Here is a 6,493-nt window from a genome sequence, read left to right as displayed (position 1 = left end):
CGAGGGATATAAAAGGGCGAAGGTCAATGAAATGGGGTCCTTATAGGTATCTGCCCATGTTCAATCACTGAAGTAATGAATCTAAACAAGAAAACGAAGTAGAAGTGAAAAGCTTTTCTAATATATTTTGATATCTCTTTGCTCAGTTTTCCCCTTTAATGTCCCTCTCCGTTATTATTCATAGTAATGTGCTCCTCGCTGAGCTTTATGATTTCCCATTGTCATTCTTCCTTCTCCTCTCTGATTGCTTTTCATCGTCTCTTTGCGTTTACCCTATTTTCGTGACTCTCCTCTCTTTCTTCTCCCCGTACCATTATTTTGATCGTTTCTGAATCTTGAGATTGCTTCAATGCATGTGATCCCTCTCCTCAGCCTTCCCCTCCTAAATCTGAGAATCCTAATGCCGCAGGTGCTATGTCAGAAATCCATTTTTTTATGCTCTGCCCCGAGGAAAATCAAAGAAGAAGAAAGCCCTGGTATTCTCTACTTGAATTCAGGAAGATTCAGATACCGAAAGCAATAGGAATGGGAAAGCGGAGCGGGAAATAGGTTTATGACTGAGCACTAGAGCCTGGAATAGCAGGAGGTTGGGAAATATGCCATGCAGAATTCTAATAAGTTGGCACTGCTTTCCCTTTCCATTTGAAAAATGGAGAGGAAAAGCATGGGTGGACCAAGCATTTTAACCGGAATCTAGTGACGGAGAAAGAAGAAAGAATGGGAAGAAAGCAGCCATGGGCAAGCTTTAATTAATAGAAATAAGTAGGAGTTACAGCCTTTAAATTCGAGTGAAACGAGCCTTTCACGTAGTCAGAAATTCAACTGCCCTTTCACTATTATTATTATTATTTCGAGTAATAGCGGAAGGAGTGCCAAAGCCCATTTTAGTAGAAAGCTGCTGCCCTTTTATAGTAATGCGGAGTGACATAATCAATCGAATTCGACTGGTTGGTTCCCCTTATTAGTCAATTGCTTTTGACGTATCAGGTGGGAATGGGAGAGCCTCTTTTCTTTCCGCAATGGAATCGGCTTAAGCTCGACCTTTTCTTTCATTTCCTATCATAGGGACATAAAAATAAATCCAATTGCATTTTTCTTAGTTTAGAATATCAAAAGACATCCCACAACCCAGTCTTAGGTTTAGAGTCGCTTTGTGGGAACTTCAAGAGAGAGAAGAGAGATCATAGCTTAATATCAAAGGTCAGGTATACTAGCCTATGTTCGGCATACACATTCACTAGTTCCATTCGGAACCTTTCTCTAGATGGAATCCTGATTCGACTTTCAAATGCAAGAGCAAGAATGCCGTGAGGGAGCCCTATCTAAAAAATGCAAGGCCGGATCCCACTTTCTTTAATCGAGCGGGCAAGGGCAGTTCTTGTCTTTTTTTTAATGCCACGTACACAAATTGAAACGCTTGTTGTTGAGAGAAAAAAGATAATCACTCCACTATATATGGACGCAGGGGCCTGAGCGCTTGCTTTACTAGGGTTGCTCTCTTCATTCTCTCATCCTCTCCAGATATAAACAAGACAGCGGTAGCGACATTTTTTCTCTGCTCACCGCTGGTCACAGATCCGGCCGGATCCCTTCGGCCGGTGTGTGTAGAGGACTAAAAGGTGCATCGTTCACGCGGTCATCGCCGCCGAGGGAGGAAACCAACAGCTGCTGGAGGGGCCCGATCCTCTGCCCGTGCCGTTCTCTCCGACACAGCGCCGGCTCGGGAGGTCCTCCGACCCTTCTTCCTCCCTGCCGTATTGTCCGTAGATCCGACCTGCCGCCACCGACATCCCGGCGACCCTCAGGTATAAATTCTTCGAAAGCGGCCTTGCTCTACTGTCCCAGCTCCCCACGTGTCTGCATGTGCATCTTTTTCTACTCCCATCAACTCTTCCAAAGCCACCTAAATTTTTAGTATTATTAGAGGTAAAGCTACTTCATGCATTCGAATCTAGGGCTTTGTTCAAACAACGAAGAAAGGGGGAAAGTTGTAGCGTGAATCTAGGACTTGATTCAAAGAGGAAATAATATGGTGAAAGTAGTAGAGACCGGATACCCAACCGGTCTCTTGGTTGAAAAGGGAAATAATGGGAAAATGCGGTACACACTGGATAAGGAACAGATCTATTATTGGATGAAAAAAGGATAGAAAGTGGCGGCTGGTGGACAAGTCAACAAAGTAAGTTCAGGATTAGATTTGCTGCCATCACATAGTAAAAGGTCTCCAGGATTAGATTTGCTTCCCTCACATAGTAAAAGGTCTCAGGATTAGATTTGCTGCCTTCACATAGTAAAAGATCTCAGGATTAGATTTGCTGCCCTCACATAGTAAAAGGTCTCCAGGATTAGATTTGCTGCCCTCACATAGTAAAATGTCTCCAAGATTAGATTTGCTGCCCTCACATAGTAAAAGGTCTCCAGGATTAGATTTGCTGCCCTCACATAGTACAAGGTCTCCAGGATTAGGTTTGCTGCCCTCACATAGCATGAACAAACTCGGCATCACCACTTTATGCCTCCTTGTAGGTACATTGTGCTAATGCATCCACTGTCGCATGTCCTTATACCAACCTTTTGCTGTTGTTAATTTAAGCGCGCATGTAAAATGAAGCGATCACACTGTTACCTTAGGGACATGTCTTACCAGTGTTATTGTTAATCTAATGGCTCTAGTGATAAGATGCAATTAAACTGTGTTACAAATGGCACTCCTGCTATTTTCCCCAGTATGATAAGTAAGTTGCTCCTTTACGCTGTTGAGTGTCCTGGTGTCCCCACGGTCCCATGCCCTTAAACCAACTCTTTAGCTGCTGTTGATTTACTGTGTCTGGTAAACAAGCAATGCCACCATTAAAGTAATTCCATATTTGAGGAATCTCATTGTTGATCGTAATGCTTCTGGTAACATGAAGCATTGCTGACGTTTTAAAATTTCTACTGTCCTTGCTTGATTGCCATGAACATAATTAAGATGCTTCTTTTCATTTTGTATATGTTTTGTATATTCTTATTGACCAGCAATTGTTTACTTTCTATCTTTTTGTGCAGATAGGGATATCCATTTCACCTTATTGCTATTGTGACCTTTTGGTGAACTGCACAAAACACTTTTTTTTGGAATTAGTGTCTTGTGCAGTTCAACTAAAATGTCACGTGGGCAACATCTCTTAATTTTGGTGGAACTGCACAAAATGGTGATTGGAGTTTCCAAAATCTCCGTCAAGTTCTGCTGGTAATCTCGTGCAACATTTTATTAGCCTTTGCAAGATGGAGCCGTCACTATCACCACAATGGCACTTTATTTTAGTGGAACTGCATAAAAGGGTAAGAAAATTATAGTTGCACCTTACATGAGCCGGACAGCCAACCTTAATGTTCCTCAATTTTAGTGCAACTACTAAAGAAGAACCTGCCAGCTCACAAGAGCAAGTACTTCTTACTAGCTGAATGATCCAATCTTTGCTTCATTTCAGGTGAACTGCAGAAAAAGGCACATGAATTGAATCATGGAACTCCAGGCAGACCTCATCCAAGTAGAGCTGGACGTTGAGTTCAAGGAGGCCGCTATTAAAGCGAAATCATGCTCTCCTGTCTCCTTGTTTGTGCTGTGCAAACAGGAATACTCAACTACAGATGTTGTGACGGTCAAGAGCATTCGCCAAGTTCTTGTATTGTGTAACATGGCTAGCCAAGATGGATTTAATCCTGATATTCACTTTATCAAAAGGCTCTAATGGGTGGGTTCTGAATCTTGCAAGCTGGTAATCAGTGAGATGTGTAGGCATCTTTGTTGTACTTATTATTTGAATCTTATTTGTTGGTTCTGAATCTTGCAAGCTGGGAATCAATGAGATGTGTGGGCATCTTTGTTGTACTTATTATTTGGATCTTATTTGTTGGTTCTGAATCTTGCAAGCTAGGAATCAATGAGATGTGTAGGCATCTTTGTTGCACTTATTATTTGGATCTTATTTGTTGGTTCTGAATCTTGCAAGCTGGGAAACACGGATGATGATGTAGAGGACAACAACCATAACAAACAGTTCAAACATGGTAGTATTATCTTTGTGAAAGTGTGACAAATGTGCTGATCGTGTACGTCCTGAGAATAATAATTCTAATTGTTGTGCATGTTGATCCTGTGGCACTGATAGAACGAGCGAATGCATTGCTTGTTTTAAGTATAAATTTCTATTAAAGCTAATTAAATTTAAGTAAAGTGACCACTAACTCCTGTTATTACAGTACCAATACAGACCCGCTCGTGAATCGACGTGTGGCCGAGGGTGCATCTTCTGCCGGGCGTGCAGCGGACGAGGGAGGGGTAGTAACTGTTTTCGCATGTACACACTCAGCTTACTGTTGAATCCAGTTCCCCAAGTGTTGAAAAATGAACTGCTGCCGCCGCCTACACACTCGTTCACTCGAAGAGACTCCAATGGCGATCCGAGGGGTGAGCCTGCTGGATATGGACTTCAACAAGGAGTTCCCCTTTGAGTTTGCCGTTCAGTCCTATGGCTGCACCAAGTTGAATGTGATGTTCACCAACGATACGGACTCAGTGAAGCTCTAGCTCGCCTCAGTCCTATGGCTGCACCAGGTTCTAGAGCATTTGCCCGTTTCATCGGCAGTGCCGACTGCACCTTCGCTACAGTGGAGAGAAAGGAAGAACGCGACGATTCGGCCATCTGGTGCAACAAGCTTGTCGACATCCAGAAGCAATACAAGATCATCAAGAACGGGCAGGAGAAGGACTCCGTGGTTGACCTCGCTGAGACCATCATCGACCCCTGATACGCCAACATGAAAGAAGATGACCTGAACACGTGGGAGGTACCTCTGAATCTAGCCTACATAACCTACGCAGCCAAGGACGCATACGCATGCTATGACATGTACAGGCAGATCTTGGACATGAGGGCGTGTCTGCTTCCCGTAACCGACGAGTACACGGACAGCCGCAGCATCATGATCAAGCGTGCCAGGAAGGTCTAGATGTTGTACTTTATCTGTTTATAAGCACCTTTATCATCTGAGTGTTTCATGCATTAGCCTATTTGTCGTAATTATCTGTTTTTTCTGAAATATTTCTTTTAAGAACCCATTAACCTGATTGCTTTTTTAGTGGCTATTTGCTTATGTATGTAAACTAGTTCACTTGTCCGTAAAAAACCTAGTTCACTCGGCTGCCGTGCTTTGAATCTCCTTCCTCCCAACATATTCCCCTCCTCAGGTGGACCCAGCAGGTCTCTGAATTTTCTCACACTTTCTTTTTCGATGGAAACTGAGTTTTCTCCCAGTACTTTCCCCTAGAACCAACTCAACTGTCCCATGTCTAGCCTAAAAAATAATAAACCCCACGTACTATTAACTCATCAAATTAAAATGATATTTTATTTCGTAAGTTGAAAGTTCTTACAAAATAATAATAATAATTGTTTATATATAACTTGGCAAGTTAACTCCTAGTGATTGAGTACATAAGCTTGCAAAGATTTTACTGACGTGCAATCATGTGTTTATGTTTTTATAACATTTCTCCGTCTAGCCCAACATGATATTTTCACCCAGACCAGCAAGTCCACGGATTTCGAGCAAAATGCAAATGGGATTTAAACGGGCTGCATAGATGCTACATCATTGTTTCACCCAGCCCACCAAATGGACTAAAAAACAAATGGACTGGCTGACATGTGGGCCAGTAGGTCGAAGCCTAAGAAGGCGTTGGATTTACATCCAACGGCCGGCATTCTTCTTCAATCTCTTGTCTTCTTCCCCCAGCGTTGCCAGAACCGCCTGCTCCAGCCTTCGGCGTGCAGCCGCGTTGTTTTGCGCTCCTCAGCGGAACGCTACCCCACCGACGGCCAGGCCATCCCTCCACTCCACACCTCCTGTTATTCTCTGCCGAGTGTAGGCCCACCCCGCACCCGAACCAGTCAAGTTTCCCACTCCTCTCCGTCTGCGACTCCACTGCCGCGTCTTCCCCATCTCCGGGTCGTTCCAGTCTGGGGCCTCGCTGTCGTCCACCACCTCGGTGTGCTCGGTGCGGCGTGGTCAACATACGAGAGTCATCGGAAGAGGACTGTACGTGGAGAGCTTGACGGCTGGGACCCACGAGGTCCATGGTCGCACACAAGGAAAGTTCCTCCTTATTACGCACTGTACATGCGCTGTACGTGGGAAGGGCTTCTGTATTTCGCGAAAAAAAACATTCCCCCCGCTGACAGGTCGGACCCACCAGCTATATCTTCGCACGCAAGGAAGTGCCTCCTTATTACGCACCAAAAAACGAATACCCCCTGCTAGCTGGGACCCACCATAGTGGGTGGCTGACTTGTGGGCCTACTAAGCTGACGAGGACGGAGGGCTTTGTGAACTTAGTCAATATGAACGATTCTAGCTCCAGTGACCGTACGATGTCCATCCAATGGCCATAGTGCTTCTTCAACCTCTGGTCTTCTTGCTCCAGCCGCCCAAAGCAACGCTGGTCGTG

This window comes from Triticum urartu, chromosome 3A (assembly GCF_056163025.1).
Source record: "Triticum urartu cultivar PI428250 chromosome 3A, HENAU_Tu73, whole genome shotgun sequence".
Taxonomy (NCBI): Eukaryota; Viridiplantae; Streptophyta; class Magnoliopsida; order Poales; family Poaceae; genus Triticum; species Triticum urartu.
This window is presented reverse-complemented; position numbering follows the sequence as displayed.